General features: G+C 43.8%; 1 protein-coding gene across 1 annotated transcript in view; it reads left to right on the plus strand.

Annotated features, from left to right (window-relative positions):
- The window catches only part of LOC126473855 (homeodomain-only protein-like), a 329435-nt gene that overhangs the window by 198381 nt on the left and 104770 nt on the right, over positions 1-26284 (plus strand). Inside the window, exon 3 of the mRNA XM_050101183.1 lies at positions 564-629. The gene's annotated coding sequence lies outside the window, so the exon portion shown is untranslated. The remainder of the gene's footprint in view (positions 1-563; positions 630-26284) is intronic.

Raw genomic sequence — 26284 nt, forward strand, 5'->3', positions numbered from 1 at the left:
ACCCTGTATGATTGCTTGTTGTCTGATCATGCCAGACCATCCTATGCTCAGTTAGGGTGTATGCGTCTGGATATGCTGTCCAACGTGGATCCACAGTGACATCCGAAAGCCTCAAAGATTTGGTTACTGCTCGATTCCACCAACCGCCCAAACTGAGACCCACAATGAGCCCCTTCCAAACTGTCACGTACTGATATATTGTCTCACACGAGTACACGGCATATTCGTGGCCTTCACAGCGATCACTCAACATCTGACACTGTTCACGCACATTATATACCTTACCGGCCCCTGTAACAACAATAAACACGAACACTACGAACACACTCTGATGGCCGTTCTGTGTATGCCATACAAATGCAACTCTATAATCATTAACGTACCTGCTGATGATGTGCACGTGCACGAAGCTAGATTCACATCCGACCATGTCTTCTGGCTGCTTCACATTTTTGTCAGACAGTGTATATATATTTTGGGAGGGGCTCCTTTCTTCTGCAATGCTCACCTAAGTTGATAGTTGTTACAGAAGTCTGAATGAGAGCAATTCACTATTGTTTCAGGTACCGCATCTGTACGGGAGCGCTGATTTGTTTGTGAGCTACTGAGCAAAACTTTCTTCGTTAAAGGTAAGGAAATACACTTTGTTTTTGCTTTACAGCCTGTTGAAACCTACTATAGAGTTTTCCTCGCAAGCGACGAGACCACCTTTTTCTTTACGAGATATATTTTCAAGCAGAGACTCCTGCGAATTAGAGACTTGGCGCTGCTATAAGATATTGCGCTAGCATTCGGTATTTCCACACTGGTTTGGATAATGCGTTCTTTGCCTATTTAGTTCTAAGATTTTTTTCGCCATGTACACTACTGACCATTAAAATTGCTACACACACGAAGATGACGTGCTACAGACGCGAAATTTAACCGACAGGAAGAAGATGCTGTGATATGCAAATGATTAGCTTTTCAGAGCATTCACACAAGGTTGGCGCCGGTGGCGACACCTACAACGTGGTGACATGAGGAAAGTTTCCAACCGATTTCTCATACACAAACGGCAGTTGACCGGCATTGCCTGGTGAAACGTTGTTGTGATGCCTCGTGTAAGGAGGAGAAATGCGTACCATCACGTTCCCGACTTTGATAAAGATCGGATTGTAGCCTATCGCGACTGCGGTTTATCGTATCGCGGCATTGCTGCTCGCGTTGGTCGAGATCCAATGACTGTTAGCAGAATATGGAATCTGTGGGTTCAGGAGGGTAATACGGAACGTTGTGCTGGATTCCGACGGCCTCGTATCACTAACAGTCGAGATGACAGGCATCTTATCCGCATGGCTGTAACGGATCGTGCAGCCACGTCTCGATCCCTGAGTCAACAGATGGGGACGTTTGCAAGGCAACCACCATCTGCACGAACAGTTCGACGACGTTTGCAGCAGCATGGACTGTCAGCTCGGAGACCCTGGCTGTGGTTACCCTTGACGCTGCATCACAGACAGGAGCGCCTGCGGTGGTGTACTCAACGACGAACCTGGGTGCACGAATGGCAAAAGGTCATTTTTTCGGATGAATCCAGGTTCTGTTTACAGCATCATGATGGTCGCATCCGTATTTGGCGACATCGCGGTGAACGCACATTGGAAGCGTGTATTCGTCATCGCCATACTGGCCTATCACCCGGCGTGAAGGTATGGGGTGCCATTGGTTACACGTCTCGGTCACCTCTTGTTCGCATTGACGGCACTTTGAACGGTGGATGTTACATTTCAGGTGTGCTACGACCCGTGGCTCAACCCTTCATTCTATCCCTGCGAAAAACTACATTTCAGCAAGATAATGCACGACCGCATGTTGCAGGTCCTTTACGGGCCTTTCTGGATACAGCAAATGTTCGACTGCTGCCCTGGCCAGCACATTCTCCAGATCTCTCACCAATTGAAAACGTCTGCTCAATGGTGGCCGAGCAACTGGCTCATCACAGTACGCCAGTCACTACTCTTGATGAACTGTGGTATCGTGTTGAAGCTGCACGGGCAGTTGTACCTCTTCACGCCATCCAAGCTCTGTTTGACTCAATGCCCAGGCGTATCAAGGCCATTATTACGGCCAGAGGCGGTTGTTCTGGGTACTGATTTCTCAGGATCTATGCACCCAAATTGCGTGAAAATGTAATCACATGTCAGTGCTAGTTTAATATATTCGTCCAATGAATACCCATTTATCATCTGCATTTCTTCTTGGTGTAGGAATTTTAATGGCCAGTAGTGTACTTTCCCAGTCGCAATTGAGTCTTTACGGACGGCTCCTTCCTTACGCTTCTCCTGTCAACCGCCAGTTTCTTTCATAAAATGATGAGGGGAAGTATAACCCACTAGAACCAACAGCTACAACTCTACTCTTATTAGAAACAATTTTATATGGTAGTGTGTATACGGCGCGATTATTCGAAGTCTTAGAGTCAAACGCTTTCTGTCGACTCTTGGCGTCTTTTCATTAAAGTGACCAGCTCTGGGATGACAAGATTTCGTTGATCTACCAGTCTGCTAACCAGGTGCGTTGCATCTGCATACTGACTAACCCAATAAATTGATAGAGTGATTTTAAACAAGAAAATGTTAAGGACGAAAGTGTCTAAAGGGAGAAAGATGTTTTAGAAGCTAATCATGAACTTTAATTTTGCTCAGCCGACCCCCTACACGCGAAACAGACAGCGGGATTTAGGCAACACACATTCTATACGCATCTTGCAGAGTGCCTGCTGCTGTCTCCCAGGGACATAACCAATTACAAAAGGCGCTAATGTCGCCGGGAAGCGTCTGTGAACGTTTTGTCTGTAACTAAAGTATTCCCCATGATGTGATCTATCAGCCCCAGACGTTTGATGCAAAGATTTCGCCCTATGTATACAACCATAGGGTTGAATGACGTTATACGTTGATTATTAAGAATGGTCTTTGTTAACAATCAGTTTACGTACTTTCCACGGAATATACAACGAATCTGACCAACTAGCAGGTGAAAGAGGACGTAATGCATAAAATGGATTTTGTTTTTCTGATCCCGAAAAGCAACACTTATATTCAGCCAGTACTGTACTCCCAACGACTATCTCTTTGTACGATATGCAGCTGCTCTTAGCCAATACGTTAGCACAGTTGTTACCAATTTATTGACAGCTGCACTCGCAAAAAGAAAAAAAAAAACAAATTAACTGAGGCATATCCCAGTACAAGTACATTTATCCGTTTTCGCTTTATTCTCCTTTGGGCTGCAAACGTACAAATTTCTAATAGTACTAAAATAACCACATTTATTTTGTGAATTTTTATTCATGATGGATACTTTTGAACTCCGTGGCTGCTCCTTTATAGGGATAAGAATGAGATCCGCTGCCAGTCACAACTGAAAGTGATTTATTATTTAAGATACGATCGGTTTTGGGCTTGTGCTCATCTCTGTGTGATTATACGTTCCCAAGTTTCCACATTAGATGCTAGAGTTCACAGTTTAAATTAAAGACAAATTATGTGATGTTGACTTAATAAAAACAAGGGAAAGAACTGGAAGCCGCGAAGTGACAGGTGTTGAAAATATTAGTTTATTTACATACAGCTCCAAATCGTAACTGATCATTTGTCCCGCTTCTTAAAACACGCTAAGTACACTTTTTGGTCATAATATTTGAACTGCCATATTACAAATTTAGAAAATGAAAATTGTTATATGATTGTGGAACCACACATTAACTGCACATTTGTCGCCATAGTAATTAGTTGAATTTCATATTACGCCTTTCAAACAGTAATGGCGCTTTAGATGTCAGTAAGTATAGATAAGAAATGAACTCGCAACTTTGACATAACGTCTGTATTCCAATGTAAATACATTGGATGTTGCGAGATCATGTCTTACTTACGGTTATTAAGATCTAAAATGTCATTACAGAGTTAAAGGCGTAATATGGCATTTGATATAATTACTCCGGTGACAAATGTGCAGCTGATGCGTGAAAATAGAAATGTGTTTGTAAAAAAAATGTGACAAATGTGCACTTAACGATTTGGATACCCCAGCTATATGTAAGCACACTAATAGTTTCAACACATGTCACTTCGCCACTTCCAATTCCTTCTCTTGCCTCTATCACGTAATATACCTGTTATTTATACAGTGAACTCCAACACTGAGTGTGGAAACAGGAAAATGAATGTATAACCACCTGAAGATGGGCACAAGCCCGATACCGGCCGTATCTTAAGTAAATCACATTAAGTTGTGACTGGCAGCGGATGTTACTCTACATAATATATATATATATTTTTATTACAAATCCAGTCCATGACTTACGCTGCATGACGAATATAGCAAAAGATAATTATTGGAATCAGAACAATGCGTACAGGACATATCGCCAAAATTAAACAACTCAAAAACAATAGAATCAAAATAATGGCTTGAGGGGACAAAATGAGTCAAGATTTAACGAAAGGAAAAAGAGATATTTGTAAACCGTTGAGATATACCGAACCTACATTGCAATATACGTACTGCGTCAGTTAGAAATTTGTGCGTGACAGAGAGGTGTCCTGCTTTTAGCGAGTAGTCATCTTAAGTAAGTACGCTAGACAATATATTTGTCACCTCTTTACCCTGGTCAACACGGCAGTGACAAAAGGGAAATAAAACAAAAAACAAAATATGCTGGATGTCCCAGGAAGAATGGTCACTATTGAGAGATATGACAAAGACGATCAATGGAAGCAAAATAGTCCAGTAAACATTGGGTCTAAAATGCTTACCTTAAGAGCTGCGAGCACTTGCTCAGTAGAAGAGTATGTTTCACAGCAGCGCAAATGAACAAGTGCTCGTAGGCCTTAAAGTAAGCATTTTAGACCCAATGTTTACTGGACATTTTTTTGTCTTGGTTTGGTCTAGACTACATCCTTCCAAAGTACGGGAAGCAAAGAGCTTTCGGAAGAAGAAATTCGTTTCGTACTATCTAAGATGAAGTGGTGCTCACAGTTCTTAAGGTATGCAATCTAGAACCCTTATTTACTAGACGTTTTTTGCTTGTTTACTAGACTTTTTATTCTTCGAATGATGGTTGCTGTCATATTTTTGAATACTGGCAATTCCTCTTGGGACACCCTGTAAATCGTTTCCTTCCAGTCTCAGTTACAATTGTGTGCAGTATGACTAGTTCTGATGTCCCTGGACCATCTTCAGATCTGTGTAGTTGCGTCAGCACTCCATCATGACTGTATGAGAACTACACATTATTCTGATGCGTGTATCGCAAATACACATCATTCTGATATGTAGTATACAGACAAGACGGGTTGCTGACGCAAGCGCCAAAGAAACTGGGATAGGCATGCGCATTCTAATACAGGGATATGTAAACAGGCAGAATACGGAACTGCGGTCGGCAACGCCTGTACAAGACAAGTGTCTGGCACACTTGTTACGTGGTTACTGCTGCAGTTATCAGGATTTAAGTGAGTTTGAACACAGTGTTATGGTCGGTGCAGGACCGATGGGACAGAGAATCTCCGAGGTAGCGATGAAGTGGGATTTTCCCGTACAACCATTCTACGAGTGTACCGTGAATATGAGGAATCGGGTAAAACATCAAATCTCCGACATCGCTGCGGCCGGAAAAAGATCTTGCAAGAACGCGACCAATGACGACTAAAAAGAATCGTTCAGCGTGACAGAAGTGCAACCCTTCCGCAAATTTCTGCAGAATTCAGTGCTGGGTCATCAGTAAGTGTCAGCGTGCGAACCATTCAACGACACATAATCGATATGGGCTTTCGGAGCCGAAAGCCCACTCGTGTACCCTTGATGACTACACGACACAGCTTTACGCCTCGCCTGGGCCCGTCAGCACTTGACATTTGACTGTTGATGATTGGAAACACGTTGACTGGTCGGAGGAGTCTCGTTTCAAATTGTATCGAGCAGATGGACGTTTACGGGTATGGAGACAACCTCATGAATCCATGGAACCTGCATGTCAGCAGGGGACTGTTTAAGCTGGTGGAGGCTCTGTAATGGTGTGGGGTGTGTGCAGTTGGAGTGATACGGGACCCCTGATATGTCTAGATACGACTCTGACAGGTGACACATCCTGTCCGATCACCTGCATCCATTCATGTCCATTGTGCATTCCGACGGACTTGGGCAATTGCAGCAGGACAATGCGACACCCCACATGTCCATAATTGCTACAGAGTTGCTTCAGGAACACTCTACTGAGTTTAAATATTTCCGATGGTCACCAGACTCCACAGACATGAATATTATGGAGCATATCTGGGAGGCTTTGCAACGTGCTGTTCAGAAGAGGTCTCCACCCCCTCGTACTCTTATGGATTTATGGACAGCCCTGCATGTTTCATGGTGTCAATTACCTCCAGCACTACTACAGACATCAGTCGAGTACATGCCACGTAGTGTTGCAGCACTTCTGCGTGCTCGCGAGGGCGCTACACGATATTATACAGGTGTAACAGTTTCCTTGGCTCTTCAGTGTAGGGGCTTAAGATTATCCGGGAGATCAAAACTAATCAGACTGTAAAAATATGCAATTGAATCTGAATAAAAGCTATTTATTCTTTAGTTACTGCCATGTTTTCTTAGTACAAGCACCTAACCCTATCGAGACTATTTTCCAAAAGAGGAACACCTAGATAAATTTTCGTGATAAATTCCGCAAACAACAACTTAATCTCCGTACCGGTGTAGTAACAGTGGCTTAGCTCATTCTGCAATTACAAATGACGCGACAGAACGCCGGCTAACGGCACTTGCGCCGGCGACTCGCCGGCAGCGTCCCTGAGCGGGCCGTGCGCTAGGGTGGTGCGCAGTTACAACACGGCTCGGTGCCGTCGGCAGGCTGTCAGCCGGCGAGTGCTGACAGGAGTGCTGCATCGCCGCCAATTGACTCCATCTCCTCAGCTGTCCGCACCCACGCAAACAAAGGCCCTCCGGGAACGCTTACGTCAGTCTTTGCAACGCAGACGCCAGAGGAGCAGCACTCGGAGCTGATTTTCTGCAGTTTCTAACGACCCCTGTTCTGTCGCTTATCGAGCGAGATGGCGCAGCGGAAAACGCCAACTACCCCCTGAGGGGTGAAATTAAATTTTCTGAGGGGTAAAAACTAGAGGATTCGGTTCTGTTTCAGTCACGAAACTGAATTACTTTCAAAACATCATTCCTATCATCACAATTTTGCAAGACTCTGATGTTGGTTATATAAGTGGCTGAACACTTCGTGTTTCCTTAAATAACGTAACTATCCGGCGAACGGTCCGGACACTTCGACGATGACGTCCAGGATACCGAGCAGCATACACAGCACACACCCGTTAGGCATTTTGATCACAATAGCCATACATCAACACCATATCGACCTTTTCCGCAATTGGTAAACGCTCCATTTTAACACGGGTAATAATGTATCCCGAAGCAAATACCGTCCGCACTGGCGGAATGTTAGGTGATACCACGTACTTATACTTTTGTGACTATTAAATAGCCATCTGTCACAAAGCGAAAAAAGTGGTCCAACTAAAACATTCATATTTCTTTACGTACTACACGGATATGTAATAAAAAATGGGGGTTCCTATTTAAAGAAAGCGCAGTTGATATCCGTTTGGCGTATGGCAGCGCCATCTAGCGGGCCAACCATAGCGCCATCTGGTTTCCCCCTTCAAGCTAGACGAGTTTCGTTCTTTTTAGTTTATTCGTTTGACGGTTATTTCGTGAGATATTTGGCCCGGTAACGATCAATGGACCTTCCTGTATATACAAACTAAGAGTCATCCATCATTTTAAAAATGAAGTGTTCCAAAAAAAGTCTTGCATTTTACAGTTTATTGAGATGCTAAAGTTGGTGATAATGTGGGGGAGAGGGGGACAACAGATGGCAGGGGGGGGGGGGGGGGGGGGAGGGCAGCGGTATTAGCAAATGTCTGATTGCACTCAGGAGCAATGGTCTAAGAAAGGTAAGGAATCACTGTCGTAGCGCAATGGCAGTCGTTCGAATCCAGACGGCATTATCTTGTGAATCCTCATTTATCACCTACCAGAGATCGAAGCATGAAAGGAAACTAATATTTGACAGTAACGACAGAGAAGTGGGAGAAATCACTTGTATTAAATTTTGTATGAGGTGTTTAATTAATCTGTGTAAATGAAAATGAAAATTTTCGTTTGTTCAAAATGGTGTATCTCCGAAAGTTCTTGACCGATCGTTCTGAAACTTTGACATGACACTTCATTCTAATACAGGTGTGTTTTTAGGTATTTATCTGTTTAATGTACGATACATTAGACATATATATATATATATCTTTTTGACATTTTTGTAGCAATATTTCCTTATTATTAAATTTATAGATTTATGTATTACATATATTTAAAAATAGGTAGTAAATACACTTGTATACTAATGGAATGCTGTGTCAAAACTTCAAAGTAAAAGGTCAAAATGTTTGGGAGACGTATGATTAGGAACATGTCCATTTTCTATACAAGTACAGAGGTGATGTTCATTTCTTCAAAGTGTCAAATCTCCGAAAGTTCTTCATTGATTGCTTTTAAATTTTGACACAAAAATCTGAAAATGTTCCTCTCTGATCTACTTCAAGTTTTTACACGTTACTGTAAGAAAGCAAGTGAAACGTTGTTAGCAGACAGGAAAGTTCTGTTTATAGCTTATTGATTTATGATTACTACTACAGAGTTTGATATGCAGTAACAAAAAACGAGGCTCAACGGAAGAGAGAAGATGGACGGAAGAATGGAAGGAAATGGGCATAGAAAAAATGTAAGGAGGAAACTGACAGAGAGAGGAGGCGGAAGAAGAAGATGGACAAATAAAGGGTGAGGTGGAGGTGGACAGAGACTGGGGATAGAAGAAAGTTAGGACCTCTTTTCTTTCTTTTCGATTTAAGCAGACTGAGCCACACCAATGCGTGATCAGGTACAGTTAATAATTAATATAAACTGACAGACTAGTGTTGCTGCAGCTGAAAGGATTAAGATTCAACTAGCAATATCATTATGCCTCTCAGGATCAGAAGAACTGTCTTAAGAGTTTCCACTATGTGATCAAAAGTATCCGGAGACCCCCCAAAAACGTACGTTTTTCATATTAGGTGCATTGTGCTGCCGCCTACTGCCAGGTACTCCTTATCAGCGACCTCAGTAGTCATTAGAAATCGTGAGAGAGCAAAATGTGGCGCTCCGCGGAACACAAGGATTTCGAACGTGGTCAGGTGACTGGGTGTCACTTGTGTCATACGTCCGTACGCGAGATTTTCACACTGCTAAACATCCCTAGGTCCACTGTTTCCGATGTGATAGTGAGGTGGAAACGTGAAGGGACACGTACAGCACAAAAGCGTACAGGCCGCCCTCGTCTGTTGACTAACAGAGACCGCCGACAGTTGAAAAGGGTCGTAATGCGTACTAGGCAGACACCTATCCAGACCATCACACAGGATCCACTGCAAGTACTATGACAGTTAGGCAGGAGGTGAGAAAACTGCTCATAAGCCACACGTCACGCCAATAAATGGCAAACGACGCCTCGCTTGGTGTAAGGAGCCTAAACATTGTTCGGTTGAACAGAGGAAAAACGTTGTGTGGAGTGACGAATCACGGTACACAATGTGGCGATCCGATGGCAGGGTGTGGGCATGGTGAATGCCCGGTGAACATCTGCCGACGTGTGTAGTGTCAACAGCAAAATTCGGAGGCGGTGGTGTTATGGTGTGATCGTGTTCTTCATGGAGGGGGCTTACACCCCTTGTTGTTCGACGTGGCACTATCACAGCACAGGCCTACATTGATGTTTTAAGCACTTTCCTGCTTCCACCTGTTGAAGAGCAATGCGAGGATGGCCATTGCATCTTTCAACACGATCGAGTTCCTGTTCATAATGCATGGCCTGTGGGGGAGTGGTTACACGACAATAACATCCCTGCAATGGACTGCTCTGCACAGAGTCCTGACCCGAATCCTATAGAATACGTATGAGATGTTTTGGAACGCCGACTTTGTGCCAGGCCTCACTGACCGACATCGATATCTCTCCTCAGTACAGCACTCCGTGAAGAATGGGCTGCCATTCCCCAAGAAACCTTCTACCACCTGATTGAACGTATGCCTGCGAGATTGGAAGCTGTCATCAGAGCTAAGGTAGGCCAACACCACTTTGAATTCCAGCATTACCGATGGAGGGCGCCACGAACTTGTAAGTCATTTTCAGCTAGGTGTCCGGATACTTTTGATCAGAAAGTGTATGTGGTTGAGATATCCAGAAGACATAGTCAGATGGCAATCGAAATTCTTACTCGTACACACCATTGTAGAGTATGTAAATGATTAACAGAGCTGTAGTGCTCTACGGCAGCTAGAACGGCCACCATAGCACATTAGTGTTGTTCGTGTTTAGTGTTGTCACAGGGCCTGGTAGGGTATATAAAAGGCGTGAACAGCGTCAGTTCTTGAGACATCACTGTGGAGGACATAAGATGCTGTGCACTCGTATGAGATAGCGTTATCAGCACCTGACAGAATTTGAAAGTGTCGTTCTTGTGAGCTTCCATTTGCCTGGTTGGTCGAAGCTGCAATATCTACAATTGTTAGACATTCGGATGCGACTATGACCCATGGGGGACTGCAGGGGACGTGAGAGCAGGCACAAACGTCATCAGGGTTTCGGTCGACTATATCTCACCACCGCAAACGAGTATGACAGTATATTGCACCAAGCGCGTCGAAACACCTTCACATCTGTGCCTGTCATCAGAGAAGTAATCAACTCCCTGGGACATTTTGTGTCATCCCACCCCATTAGTCGGAGATTAACAGCAGACTAGTGTACAACCGTGCCATGAGGAGGTTGCCGTTAACGCCACAGCACAAACGGGTGCGTTTGGAGTGATGTCGTGTCAGGGAAGGTAGGACTGCTAGTGACTGTCGTCGCAGTGTGTTCATCTCTGAACCTCAACTCTGCGCTTAGTCATGATGACCATCGTCGGCAACTATGGCGGCGAACTGGGGAGAGGTTTCATTCTGTAAATGTTACGGAGATGCACAGCGGTGTTAGTCGTGGTGTCGCGGAGTGTGGAGCAGTCGGTTGTGACTTTAGGCCACCGCTGGTAGTGACTGAGGGAACTCTGACAGCACGATATGTCGTGGACATCCTGCGACCTGATGAGTTACTTCTCATGCAAAGGTATCATGGAGCCATTTTTCAACTCGTCCACGCTTGGCACGTGTCTCTTTAACTGTCTGCGTGGCGTTGAGGTGATCCCATGGCCAGCATTATCCAAATCTCTCTCCCCGATAGAACACATGTGGGACCACCAGCTCGGGTTCAACTCTGACCCCGTGCCAGCATCCAGGATGTCAGAAACCAGTTAGAGAAGCTATGGGTCAGCTTGCCTCAGGAGGGGATACAACAGGTTTATGACACCCTTCCTAACTGACTCAGTGCATGCATCCAGGTCAGAAGGGGTGCACTGTTGTACTAATATGTGGGAGCATACTGCAATGTTTTTTGTAAATTTTACTCCATGTTATTATCAAAGACATAAGATTAAATAGCATCTCATCTTATGAAGTTTTATTTCGCTTCTGCTTCTCCTCTGGGTGCTTCATACTTTTTATCAGGCTGCCAGGCTCTGTAGATGTTTCTCTTTAACAACTCCTTGTACACCACAGAGGAATTCTTTAACAGAAATGGCAATTCTTACAGGAGTAAACATATTAAAAGCCAGCATGTAGCCTTGCGAATATTTCGTTCATTCCGTTGTTGACAAGTTCCACATCACAATGTATATCAAGAATATGATCCGTGGAACAAGTAATAAGAAGCTTCACTAATTGCTCAATACACAGAGTGTATAACATTGGGGATAGGCTGCAAGCATATCTCAATTCCCCCCCCCCCCCCCCGCCCCCCCTCCCCCCCCGATCCAGTGCCTCTCCTTCATGACTATCGTGTTATAGCTGCGCATCTACACCTATACTCTGGAAATCGCACATAAGTTCGTGGCAGAGGGTTCATCGAACCACTTTCGAAATAATTCTCTTGAAGATCGTTTCTCCCTATGTAGATTGGCGTCAACAAAATATTTTCGCATTCGGAGGAGAAAGTTGGTGATAGATATTTCATGAGAAGATTCCGTCGCAACGAAAAACGTCTTTGTTTTAATGATGTCCACCCGAAACCTTGTATCGTGACAGTGACACTCCCGCCCCTATTTCGCGATGATACAAAACGTGCTGCTCTTCTCTGAACTTACTCGATGTAATCCGTTAATCCTATGTGGTAAGGGTCCCAGACTGCGCAGCAGTACTCCAAAAGAGGACGGACAATCGTAGTTTAGGCAGTCTCATTAGCAGATTTGTTACATTTTCTAAGTGTTCTGCCAATAAAACACAGTCTTGGTTGCCTTCCCCACAACAGTTTCCATGTATTATTTCCAGTTTAAGTTCTACGTAACTGTAATTCCTAAGTATTTAGTCGCCTTTTAGATTTGACTGATTATGATATAACTGAAGAATAACGGATTCCTTTTAGCACTCATGTGAATGACCTCACATTTTTCATTAGACAAATCTTTACTAAGTCGTTTTGCGTTTTCTTTTGATCTTCGGATGACTTTACTGAATGTTAAACGACAGCATCATCTGCAACCTAAGACGGCTGCTCAGATTGTCTCCTAAATCTTATGTATAAGAAACAGCAGATGGCCTATAACACTACCTTGGGGAACGCCAGAAATCACTTCTGCTATACTCGATTACTTTCCGTCAGTTACTACGAACTCTGACCCCCTCTGACAGGAAATCACGAATCCAGTCACACAACTAGAGACGATATCCCATAAGCACTCAGTTTCACTACAAGCCGCTTGTTTGGCACAGTGTGAAAAGCCTTCTGGAAATCTAGAAATACGGAATCAATTTGAAATCCCTTGTCAGTAGCACTCAATACTTCGTGCGAGTAAAGAGCTAGTTGTGTTTCGGAAGAAAGATGATTTCGAAATCTGTATTGACTGTGTGTCACTAGACCGTTCTCTTCGAGGTAATTCATAATATTCGAACACAAAATGGCTCTGAGAACTATGGGACTTAAAATCTGAAGTCATCAGTCCCCTAGAACTTAGAACTACTTAAACCTAACTAACCTAAGGACATCACACACATCCATGCCCAAGGCAGGATTCGAACCTTCGACCGTAGCAGTCGCGCGGTTCCGGACTGCAGCGCCTAGAACCACGTGGCCACCGCGGTCGGCTGTTCACAGTATGTGTTCCAAAATCCAGCTGCATATCGACGTTAATCATATGGGCCTGTAATTTAGTGAATTACTACTGCTACCTTTCTTGAATATTGGTAAGACCTGTACAACTTCCCAGCATTTGGGTACGGATCTTTCGTCGAGCGAGCGGTTGTATGTGATTGCTAAGTGTAGAGAGACTGCATCAGCATGCTCTGGAGGGAACTTAATTGGTATACAGTCTGGACCGCAAGACTTGCTTCAATTAAGCGATTTATGTCAGTCTGGTTTCTATACAAATCGTACTAATAGCTGTTCGGTCTCTGTATTCTAACCATGAGAACTTCAGAATCTCAAAGATTGTGTTCCAGTCAACGTTATAAAAATCTTTATCTAAACTCTGTAGACACTATAGACGTAGGTTATCCATCCGCAGGGGAAGCCGCGGGTGTTCTCCCGACCGCTTCCGGGACGAGAAGGTACGTATGCTGGCCCTGCATCGAATCCACCCGGCGGATTAACGACGAGCATCTGTTTTTACCGGCTAACCTGGATGTGGTTTTTAGCCGCTTTCCCACATCCCGCTGGGCGAATGCCGGGCTAGTTTCCCTGTTCCGCCTCACACACACGCTACGGCAACATTTAGAACACTTTCTCCCATAATTTACTCTGCACGCAGACAGCCAGGGTACGCTGCTTTTGCTCTGGGGGGAGGGGGGGGGGATCTTGGAGGGGGTGGGGAGGTGAGGGCTTAGGAGTGAATAGGGGACTGATGAACATAGCTGTTTGAACGCGTTATGCAGATCTTGGTGTCTCTCCGTCCATCTTGAAAAGATAACCTGAAGATGCCTAAATAAGGCGAAACGCGTCGTTGAAAAATAAAAAACTAAAATTGCAACCAAGACTGTTTTTAACCAATACTGTTAAGCACTGGTTTGCTGTATGTCACATATGGATTGGAAGATTTCCTTTTATCTATCTTCTAAGGCAGGGGGCTCCAAACTACGGCCCGCGGGCCGAAACCGGCCCGCGAGGGCTGGCAAACCGGCCCGCGTTAGCTGGCCCGACATCCCCGGTATCCGGCCCGCCAAATATTTGATGTGATACCTATACTACCAACAATTGAGTTTCGAGGCCTATCACGACCAGTACACCGCGACATTGGCTCTGCTACTCGGCCGGCCGGGGTGGCCAAGCGGTTAAAGGCGCTACAGTCTGGAACCGCGCGACCGCTACGGTCGCAGGTTCGAATCCTGCCTCGGGCATGGATGTGTGTCATGTCCTTAGGTTAGTTAGGTTTAAGTAGTTCTAAGTTCTAGGGGACTGATGACCTTAGAAGTTAAGGCCCATAGTGCTCAGAACCATTTGAACCATTTTTTTCTGCTACTCGCTACAAGACTAAATAACTACACTTATTGTTGCGCCGCTTGAATTAACAATGCGTTGACATACTCTACCTCTGTTACGTCTTGCAGTAATAGTGTTGCTAACAATGATTTTGAGATTTCGTTAACTTTGCAGGACGCTTTCGTGAAGAATGTGCAGTGACCTACTTTTTTGTCGGTGAAATTCGCCAGAATAAAATACGCCAGAATTTCGGTCAGGTACGTCCACCAATCAAAATTGTGTAATTAAATAAAAATCGTAGTTCGTTTAGTGCTAGCTATTCCCGCAACCTTAGATTTTTGCGATTTCATCTTTCCTTTAGCCTCACATTACGGTGATCGTGGAGTGCTAGGGTGCTTTAATCCCACTAGGTAGATCTTGGCCCTTATGACTTCGTGGAGGAGTCAATGTCGCCCGCGGACTAATAAGTTTGGAGACCCCTGTTCTAAGATAAGTCGTACGGTCAGTACTATCTCGCGTGTTCCTACATTTCTCCTAAATCCAAATTGATCTCTTCCAGCTTTCACGACTTAGATGTAAAATTGCACTGGTTAGACCTCCGGCAGTAACAGTTCGCATACCCACGAAGTGGTGCAATCGTTGCCTGAGACTAACGCTCGCCGTCCTTCCGAGATGTTTAAGGAAGACCGCGCGTAGCGATCGTACGCAAGGAGCGTGTGCGCGCGGAAGCCGTACTTCCAGAACGCAGTAGCTGCCACTGGAACGTGACCGGAGAGGCATTAGCTGCGCCGAGTGCTCGTCCCGAGGGGCTTAACGAGATTCAATTAAGATGACTGCGCCCGCGGCCGCCTCGGCCCCAGTGACGTCAGCGCCCACTAACCGAGTTAGGACGGCAGCCGCGGGTACATGACCAACACCTGCGCTTCGCTGGCATGCAGAGACCCCGCTCACCATTACTCCCGCACATGGAGCGGAACGTCGCACGCGCAATGCAGAGCTCTCCATCCGCGTGTGTTGTAGTGAGACGAAGGTATAACGCACTTCTTTATCCTTGGCTTGTCCCGTTCTACTACAAGGTCGGCATTGCTATGTGGCTGGGAGCACTGTTAGTGGTAGTACGTCGCCGGATGCCATTCCTTACGCCGCCGCCTCCCAGTCGACCGCGACGGAATACGTAAACCCCATTTGTCTCTGTCAAGAATAAAGCACGTGTTCAGGTGTGAGATCGTTTTCTAAAGCCAGCGGCACACGGACCGTGTGTTCAGACGTCAACGTTGAGCATGCCGAGTTTCCGAGGTCATAGCGTAGAAGAAGCGAGTTGGGGAGTCTTTCCGAAAGCGCAAAGCAATATCAAAGATGACAGACTTTCTATGGCCGTGCGGTTAAAGGCGCTGCAGTCTGGAACCGCAAGACCGCTACGGTCGCAGGTTCGAATCCTGCCTCGGGCATGGATGTTTGTGATGTCCTTAGGTTAGTTAGGTTTAACTAGTTCTAAGTTCTAGGGGACTAATGACCTCAGCAGTTGAGTCCCATAGTGCTCAGAGCCATTTGAACCATTTGAACAGACTTTCTCAACGTGGGTTTTAACGTAGACCAATGAGACGGAAGAATGCCGCCTACGTCACATGCACAGCATCTCTTTTCAGTACAGAGTCTGGAGACGCCATATTGACTTTCATTTGGAGGCCATATTTGGTTGATTTCATATTAAAACTTACATCCTATGAATATAGGCCGTTTCAGAGCACCGGAATATTGATCTCTCGAACGCCCGTCATTTATCAGTACGATTTGTTGTGACAATATGACGATTAACGTCGTATTGGTCGTTAAAGAGTAAATTGTAACTTGCGCGTTATGAAAGAATGCCGTTTCAAGGCAAAGTTACAGAAGATCCACCATAAACGCTCTTTTCTTGGTGCGAGTTGTTATAATTAAATGTCAGCTAATAACACATCTCCGAGTGAAGCCTTCAGAAGACAGCAGCGTACAAGACAAGCTCCATGTTACAGAAGTTCAGTGTAGTGTAACGAATAGTGATGCAGAGTTGCAAAGCGTTGTTTCATGCGTTGTATGTTCTTGTATCTCTCCATCGAAATATTTTTCACTAAACTTTGCGTTTTCTAATAGGTTTCGAGACATTCTTATCAACTTCATACAAGTATCTTCTGTGACATTCGATGTTAAGTAACTTAAGTCCGCCCTCTTTCAGGAACGTGTGTGTGTTCGATTGTTTTTTTGTTTGTTTTTCCTACGGGAAAGATTGCACTACTTGCAGTAAGGTGTTTTACTCTGCCATGTTTAGTCTTGTATTTCACATGTTCTAAAGAGTGTGCCAGCGAATAGGTATAGCGATCAGATAAGAATAAGAGCTCTACTGAGAATGATTAAATAATTTTTATCCTATGTGAAAGTCTACTGTAAATTTGCATTACATTATTTGCAATTGAATTTGTCTAAGCTGACGTCCTTATCGATTGAAGGAACTCTTCTTTTTGTCTTATAACATACGAGGCCTGTTCAGAAAATTCCGGAACATTCGTAATTTCCTGCCAGTTATGAGTTGGAGCGAAATTCGGTTGCAATCCCTGCAAACGCCTTTGTTTAATGTGTAACTGCCAGAAGTTTCATTGTTGTATGTCTGTTAGTTATTGTTCAGCGCTGTATTGAGTAGAATGTTGTGTCGCGCAGTTTGCGAATTCCGAGATGGCGTAGTTAGAGGAGCAACGGGCCTGGATTAAATTTTGTGTGAAACTCAAAAAAACCTTTATAGAGGCACAAAATGATGCAGGAAACCTACGGTGATGTTTGCTTAAGCCGTACTTGGTGTTACGAATGGTTCACACTCTTTTAAAATGGCCGGACGGAAGTTAAAGGTGACTTTCATTCTGGACGCCCTTCGACGTCTACCGACGACCCTCATGTCAGGAATGTCAACTAAATAGTGCGAGCCAATCGAAGTCTGACTCCGAGGGTTTGCAGAAGAATGTAACATTTCAGTTGGATCATGTCATGAAATCCTGACACAGAATCTTGGAATGCATAGTGTTGCCACCAAGTCTGACCCACGGCTCGTGAGTCAAACCAGAAAGATCTTCGCCTCGCAGTCTGCGAAGAGCTTTTGGATTGCGCAAATGACAACAAGATGTTCCTTAAGGGAATCATAACTGGTGGTGAGAGGTGGGACTACGGTTATGATCTTGAGACAAAGGTTCAGTCTTCAGAATGGTTAGAGAAAGTTTCTGCAAGAAAGGAAAGCTCGTCAGGTCTGGTCAATTGTCAAAGCCATACTGACAATCTTCTCCAACTTTGAAGGATTAGTTCATCATGAGACTGTTAATCGGTGGTACTATCGGTACGTATAGCAACGCCTCCGAGAAAATATGAGAAGGAAACGGCCTTAAATGTAGCGAGAAAATCCATAGCTTTTGCATCGCCATAACGCACCCAGACATTCATCCCTGTTGGTGCGTGACTATTGCACAAAAAACGAAATCACTGCCCTGCCTCATCCTCAGAACTCTCCAGAATTAGCCCCTGCGGATTTTTTTTATTTTCGCAGTTGGAAACTCCGTTGAAAGGACGAATATTTGCAACGATAGAGCCGGCCGATGTGACCGAGCGGTTCTAGGCGCTTCTGTCTAGAAACGCGCGACCGCTACGGTCGCAGGTTCGAATCCTGGTTCGTGCATGGATGTGTGTGATGTCCTTAGGTTAGTTATGTTTAAGTAGTTCTAGGAGACTGACGACCTTCGATGTTAAGTCCCATAGTGCTCAGAGCCATTTGAGCAACGATAGACGAGATAAAAAGAAAATTCGCAGACGGCGCCTCACGCAATCCAACATGAGGCATGCCAAGACTTCGACCGGAAGCGGAAAGGAGGCCGGGAGCGGTGTATCAGTTGTGGAGGAGAGTGTTTCGAAGGAAACCACGCGCAGTAAGTAAAATGTAAGCGTAATAAAACTTTGTGGACGAAGTTCCGAAATCTTTTGAACAGACCTCGTATTCATGGATATCGACGTTTTTATTTATGTGTGCTACAGACAGTATAACATGAGTAGCATATTGACAAGGGGGGATATGTGCGCTTTAATAGAGCTGACTAAGGAATTTTACGCCCGACCATTTCGTAAACAAGCAGTGTGATTTGGTAACCAAATGCAGCCGACAACTGCCTCTGGAGCGCGCTGCGATCTCGCATACCACTTTGAGACACACGTACAGTATTCATAATCCGCACCGTTTCTGAGCGTTCAGCGGCGCGTTGAACTCGGCACTCTCAACGTTGAATGCACGGTCCGTGTGCCGACGTCTTAATTGTTTACGCTTGGGCGGGACTTGCTAACCAGCCCGGTATTTGCCTATATGGATGTGGGGAAACCGCATAAAAACCACGTTTAGTCCGGCCGGCAAACCTTGTCGTTAATCTGCCTGGCGGCTTAGATTAGAGGCGACGCGACTCCCCTAACCCCGGAAGCGGCACGTTAGAGCGAGCTCTATCTGGCCGGAGGTGCAACACACACACCTCCACGAGAACGCCAAGGGGTCTGTGAGAAAGCTCCGGTTACAGACACTTATATGAAAACACAAATCGGTGGAACAAAGACGAACGTTCATCTCCAGTTGTAATGATGCCACATGATGACCGTCGTCGTCGCAAGCCGTTGTCCTCATTGCTGAGCGTCGTTACCCTATCAACCAAGCGTCTCCATCTCGGACGGTCACCAGCTTCTCTTAGAGCCTACTGAAGTGGTAGATCGGAGATCTTCCCGATTTGATATATCCACCTGATCACTGCTCTTTCATTCCATAATCATTTTCTGTAGAATTCTTCATCTCTTCTCATAATGTGGCCAGACAACAGGAGAATTTTTTGGATGATATGAAAAGAAAGGCTCCTGGAGATATTGAGTTGTTCAACAAAGAACACATTTGTTCTTATTTCCGTCCATTTCATGCGCAGCATCCTGTGCTAGCACCAAAGTTCGAATACATCAATACGCTACTTGTCCCTGGCCTGAAGAGCCCATGTTTCGCAACCGTAAAAGAAGAGAGAAAAAAGAGTGTTTCTACGTGTCTAACACTTGCGGTGTTCGTTATCGCTCTGTCCTGCCAGGTCTTGATGAGCTTCATCATAGCCTCTCGTCCTAGCGTGATTCACGATTTTACCTCACCTTCACAGCTTCCCATGTCGGAGATGGTTGACCCAAGATAGATAAAAGAATACGTGATTTCTTATTGAAACTGTACTCCTCGATCAATTATCATGAGTATTTAAGAAAGAAAGGTTATTCCATCCCCCAATTTTATTCGTTAAAGAAACTGAATCAATATTTTATTCGTCTGCAGCTTCTGTAACTGTATATATCAACATAATCAGCAACCAGTTGTATAAAAAAAAATTTATTCTTTAACCGGTTTCAGTCACTTAGTGCCCTTCTACAGAATGATATAACCATCTTACTATTTGTATCAACAATAAGATGCACGCAGGATATTGCTGTGGTACATGTGGTTCACAGTGCCTCTACAAAAATGGTGTAAAGAAGCCAGGCAACAAGTGCATCGAAGTCACAATACGAAACAGCTTCAAACGTCTGACTACTTTAAAAATGAGTTAATGTGTTAAATATTTGACGTTAAGCATGTGAAACCTTTGTGGTTGAGGACGGAAAACCCTAAATATTATGGTTTTATTAGTATCTGATTATTCACTTATAGTCTGAAAAATAGTTTTTCTCACAAATAATGTGGCGTACAATGACATGATCGTGTAGGTACCCTCAGTGGTCTGTGTAGGTTCCGTCTGCAAAATGGGTACAGAATATAGTAGCAAAGAAATAACACATTAGAACGTCATGCTTGATGCTGCAGTTTTACTGCATTTACAAAGAATATTTAGTAAGCGATAAACTGTTTTATTTCATTATTTTGTTGGCCTATAAGCAAGAAAAAGTTTAAAAAGGTTCGTAATTAGGTTTAAAGTTTGTTGGAAGTCACTAAGCTTTCTTGTTAGCAAGCTCATGATGAGTATAGTCTGTGTAATTTGAAGTCCGTTTTCAGAAAAGCTAGTTTTTCGCGCATGTCAATGTTTGTGGCGTTATATCTTGTGAATTGTGGTTCGTAAAGTGATATAATTTGCAGGTACATTCAATGGTATATATGGATATTGTCCGCAAAATGTGCTGTGGACAGAGTTGGTGGCAAAAAAATAATAAATTAAAACGCCATGGCTGATGCCGAAGTTTGGTTGAATGAATAGCGAAAATGTAATAAGTGATAAACGTTTTTCCTTTTATCATCTTGTGAGGGGTGGCAACGAGAACATTTCAAAAAGGTTTGAAATTACGTGTAAAGTTTGTTGGAAGTCGCTAAATGCCCTTATTCTCAAATATTGGATGAATTAAGTCTGGGTTATTTGCTCGCCGTGAGGTATGGTGCTTCAAGACGTGTATACTGTTTGTAACTTTAATATTTTAATTACTGTGTTAAATTTTAAAGTAAAATAAATGTTTAAATTCGGCCAATAATCCTTTGAAATACCGAAAATCCTATTTTTGTTGCCCCTTGAAGGCCTTAGATAGGCAGCCTGCAACTCTGTGGGTTGACCGTTTTCACCGTCTAGTAATAATAATGTTTTCTTAAGAAGTTGCACGGGACTTGAATACGAACCTGGACGTGGGTTGTGACATTACAGCGCAGAATTTCACGTTGTGGAAAATTTACGAGTATGGACAACAAAATAGAGTACGTTGATTTTTTTTCTGCGGGGTATATGATGCGGAACGAGAGCCAGTGAGTGGCTAGAATGGTTTCCATGTCACAGACGTGTGGGACGCACACCAAATAAGACTTACAGGCTACAGTACACGTACACATAGAAAGACAGCATGAATATTTGGCTCACAGGGGAGCGATACGTAAAGGCTCAAAGACCTAAACGGGCAGAAGTTGGAAGAGAGGCGCCAAATAATCCGAGATGCCTAGTTGCTAAGTATTACTATTATGTTAAGCGTCTAAGAATATGCAACAGCCCCTATGTATCGCCCTCGTTGAGACCTCAGAGACAAGACTAGACCAATTATAGTGCGCTAAGAGGAAATTTAGAAGTCACCCTTGCGTCTCCTAACTTGATAAGAAACATTCGTGTGAGGTAACCGTCCATGGACATGGATAAATAAACGAAAATAAAATAAATAAAAACAGTAACCTAGTTTCGAACAAGGCGCATAAAAGTGAAAGGCCGCAAGCAAGCTCACTGTGCCACCATTTAGCCTTAGATTATCGCCCAGTAAAAGGCATCTAAATTACTTCGAAAACTTTGATCAACGTTTTCTCAAAAACGGTCGTGTATACACGAAAAAGCCAGGACACGTGCTCACTTATTTTGATTCCTCTTCCACTGAGCGAAGTTCCTGGGAAATCGAATTATGGCCCTTGTCGTGTGCTTTTCATCGGCAACGAATACGTGTGATATGTAAGAGACGCAACGAGCAAAAATTCTTTGCTTTGTATAGTGAAGCAGGCCATCTTGTATGTCATCCTCCTTAGAGTTTATTTATGAATCTATATTGCTAACTGACTAACCCGATTCATTGTTCATGGGGTCACAACGCCAGTTACAGGTTCCCTATCGAACGGCTTCCAGGGGCAACAAAAATTTTATTTTCAGTAGTTCCTACAGCTATTGACGGAATTAAAAAACAATAAAATTCTATCATAATCTACTCATTAAGAGCTATAATCTCATGTTGAAGCTTTAATACACCAAGACAGGTATTACAGTCGAAACTGTATGTGTATTGAGTCAGGGTTAACTCACGACATGAAAAATTACGTAGACCATCGTATGAATACCATCCAGTATTTGCGAGTGAGAACACCGAGGCTCCCATCAAACTTTACACATAATTTCAACCCTTGCTTAACTTTTCGTCGCATACACTCATCTGTGCAGTAATCAGACTTTTGAAGTTACTTTAAACAATCAGTGTGGAGTATTTACTGGTTAGATTAGATTGGATTAATATTTGTTCCATAGATTATGAATACGACACTTCGTAATGACGTGGGACGTGTCAGTTTAACAAAAAGTTTCTTTACATCCTATGATTCAAGTATTTTTTAGTTGTAAGATTACTAACTTGTATCTAGGAATTCATCTATTGAGTAGAAGGAGCTGTCATTCAGAGATTCTTTTAATTTGTTTTTAAATGTTGGTTGGCTGTCTGTAAGACTTTCGATGCTATTTAGTAAGATATTTCGTGGCTGCATAATTCACCCCTTTCTGTACAAAAGTTAGATTTAACTCAAAGCAGTGATCAGTCTTTCCCCTAGAGTTGAATTGCTATTGCTTTTGAAATGGGATGAGTTATTAATAACAAATTTTATAAGTAAATATATATATTTACACACACACACACACACACACACACACACACACACACACACACACACACACACGCACGCAGTGAATGACAGTAGGCATAGTAAGCTAATTTACTTATATGTTTATCTCCAAAATTTGCAATGACACTAATAGCACAAGTACCTGAACTCAGCAGATCATCAATATGTTTCTTCCAATTCAATCTCTCTTCGCTGCATACACCCAAAAATTTGTATTATTCTGCCTTAGCTGCAGGCTACTGTTCAAACTCTACATTTATTAATGGTGTTGTTCCATTTACTTTATGAAACTGTATATATTGTGATTTATCAAAATTTGATAAGAATTCATTTGCAGAGAACCACTTAATTATTTTCTGAAAGATATTATTTAGAATTTCCTCAGCTAATTCTTGTTTGTTGTGAGTGATCACTATACTTGTATCACTTGTATCATCAGCAAAAAGAACTAGCTTCACATTTTCGTGAATACTGAGTGGCAAGTCATTGATATACACATTAAGAACAATAAGGGACCCAAGCGTGAACCTTGTGGGACTCCATTTTTGATACCTCCGCAGTACTGTACTAAACAGTATTATTCTGGACTATAGACTACGTATTATGGTACGTTTTCGGTAATAACCTTCTCACTCACATATAAGAAGAAACATTGCCGAATACAGTTGTGGCGGCAGATAAAACTGTTTAAGCCAAGAGCGTTACTCGGGTGGGCTGGGAGTTCTGTAATCGACTTATTTGGACCCTGAGGCGGTGACGACTGCAGGGACTTTCACGGAGTCCGCCGTCGCAGAGGCGTGGCCCGTGATTCCAGGCCACGACACTTCATTTCAATAACGAGCACGTTCGCTTGCGGTGAGAGCACCGCTGGGGTTCTCACACACGCACACGGTGACTAAGAGTACATGAGAAAGTTGTTTGTCAGGCTATACCATTGCAGTAATAACCACAAAGACGGAAAAAGGCATAGGCTTGTACCAGCATTACTACTTCAAAAACCAAGGTAATCATCTTCACGCCTCACAAATGAGCTAGGATGCAGATTAGCTAGGTGATCCAAGATGCTTCTTGTGGCCTGAGTTTCTGACTTTCTATTTGATAAAGATTGTCAGGTCCACGTCGCAGAGCTTCAGGGGACCCATCAGGAGTGAGTAGGCTCTGCTACATTTCGGAGCAATCCGTATCGACATACTTCCGTTTTATTCATTGTTGTTGTTACTCATTGTTGTTACTGTGGTCTTTGTTTCGAAGATTGGTTGGAAGCAGCTCTCCAAGGTTGGTTGGTTTGGGGGAGGGCACCAAACAGCGGCGTCATCGGTCCCATCGTGTCAGGGAAGTATGGGGAAGGAAGTCGGCCATGCTCTTCAAAGGAAAATCTTGGCATTTGCCTGAAGCGGTTAGGGAAATCACAGGAAACCTAAGTCAGGATGGCTGGACGCGGGATTGAACCATTGTCCTCACGAATGCGAGTCCAATGTACTAACTACTGCGGCACCTCACTCAGTAGCGTCCGCAGCTCGTGGTGTATTGACTAGTATTGCTACTTCTGGGTCACGGTGTCTCCGGTTCGATTCCCGTCAGAGTTGGAGATTTTCTGTACCCGGGGATTGGGCGTTTGTGGTTTCCTCATCATTGCATCATCATTCATGAAAGTGACTAGATTGGACTGTGTACAGGTTGGGAAATTGTACGGGCGCTGATGACCGCGCATCATCATCATCATCACTCGGTAGCTCTCCAAGCCATTGTATCCTCGGGAAGAAGCTTTATTGCATAAATACTGCAACCTACATCTACATGAACTTCGCTGCTACAGTGACGGCTTCGTCTCCCTCTACAAACGATACCTCCCACTCTTCTATCGATTACCACACTGACGATTCCTTGATGCCTCAGTAGGTGTTCTACCAACCGAAATTTTCTTTTAGTAAAGTGGTGTCATTCATTTTTTTCTTCCCATTACCATTCACAACTTCATTAACTACCCTATTTACCGATGGAAACATCAGTGTTCTCCTGTAACTACACGTTTCAAAAGCTTCTGTTCTCCTCTTATCTATCAGGTCAGTCGTAAAAGTTTCGAGGCTTGATTAACAAAAAATAGAAGAAAGTTAAAATGGTTGTTTAAATGCTGCAGGTGTCCTGCATAGTCTCCTCCTACTTGACAGCAATGCGCACAATGTTGATACAACCATGTGAAACAGTGAGGAAAGCCCTTCTTTGGGACGTTGTTCAATCTGCGCGTCACTCATCTCCTCCGGTCTGCAGTTTGTCGTTTTGTGATAGGTTCGTATTGGCAACATCAAATCTTGTGTTTTGCATTTGCCAAGTCGTAGCAGACGTCCATACGTCTTTGTTTTTCGTTCGAGAGACAAGGTGTCCAGGACAAACTCTGCACACACTTTTCTGTTCTGCAAAACATTCTGAAGAATCCCAACCCCTCTCCACAATTCCCTCCCACCTCTCCCCCCATACACGTTTCCCTACACTGCCAAACTGACGACGCCTTGATGCCTCAGGAAGTGTCCAGACAATTGATCTCTTCTTTTAGTCAGTTTGTGCCATACATTTCCTTTTTCCCCAATTCGATTCAGTATCTCCTTTTTACTTAACCGATCGACCCGTCTAAACTTCAGCATTCTTCTGTAGTACCACATTTCAAAAGCTTCTAATCTCTTCTTATCTAGTTTATTCACCACATTTCACATCTGTCCAAGGCTGTTCTCGAAACAAATACCATCAGGAGAGATTCCTGTAAGTCTATCTCAATATTATTGGAGGAATGACGTGCACGCCGTCTGTAAATTATATTCTATATGTTAACATTTCCGAAGTGGGTATGAGGAAGATGGGTATGTACATATACACCGTGAAACAGAATTAAAGGATCACTTGTTGGAAACCTCGTAATTTCCACTCGTTGTTACGCTTAAGTTTGCAATTCTCTGAAAGGTGCGCACAACCTTCCTCTGTAATGTCGAAAAAGCATTGCGCCCTGCGACATTACCCTCGGGATCGACGGCGCTACAAACAGCAAAGTGCTGACACATGCGAGAAAAAAAAAACGCCACAGCTCAAAATTTCATGTGACGTGTAAGGGAGGTTAATGATATCACTTTTTCACCAAATTTCGCCACAGTTCTGGCCAGCGCTACCGTGGACGTGTCGCAGGATGGAAAGGTTGTCACAGCCCCTCTTCCCCACATTTCACCATT

This window comes from Schistocerca serialis, chromosome 4 (assembly GCF_023864345.2).
Source record: "Schistocerca serialis cubense isolate TAMUIC-IGC-003099 chromosome 4, iqSchSeri2.2, whole genome shotgun sequence".
Classification (NCBI taxonomy): domain Eukaryota; kingdom Metazoa; phylum Arthropoda; class Insecta; order Orthoptera; family Acrididae; genus Schistocerca; species Schistocerca serialis.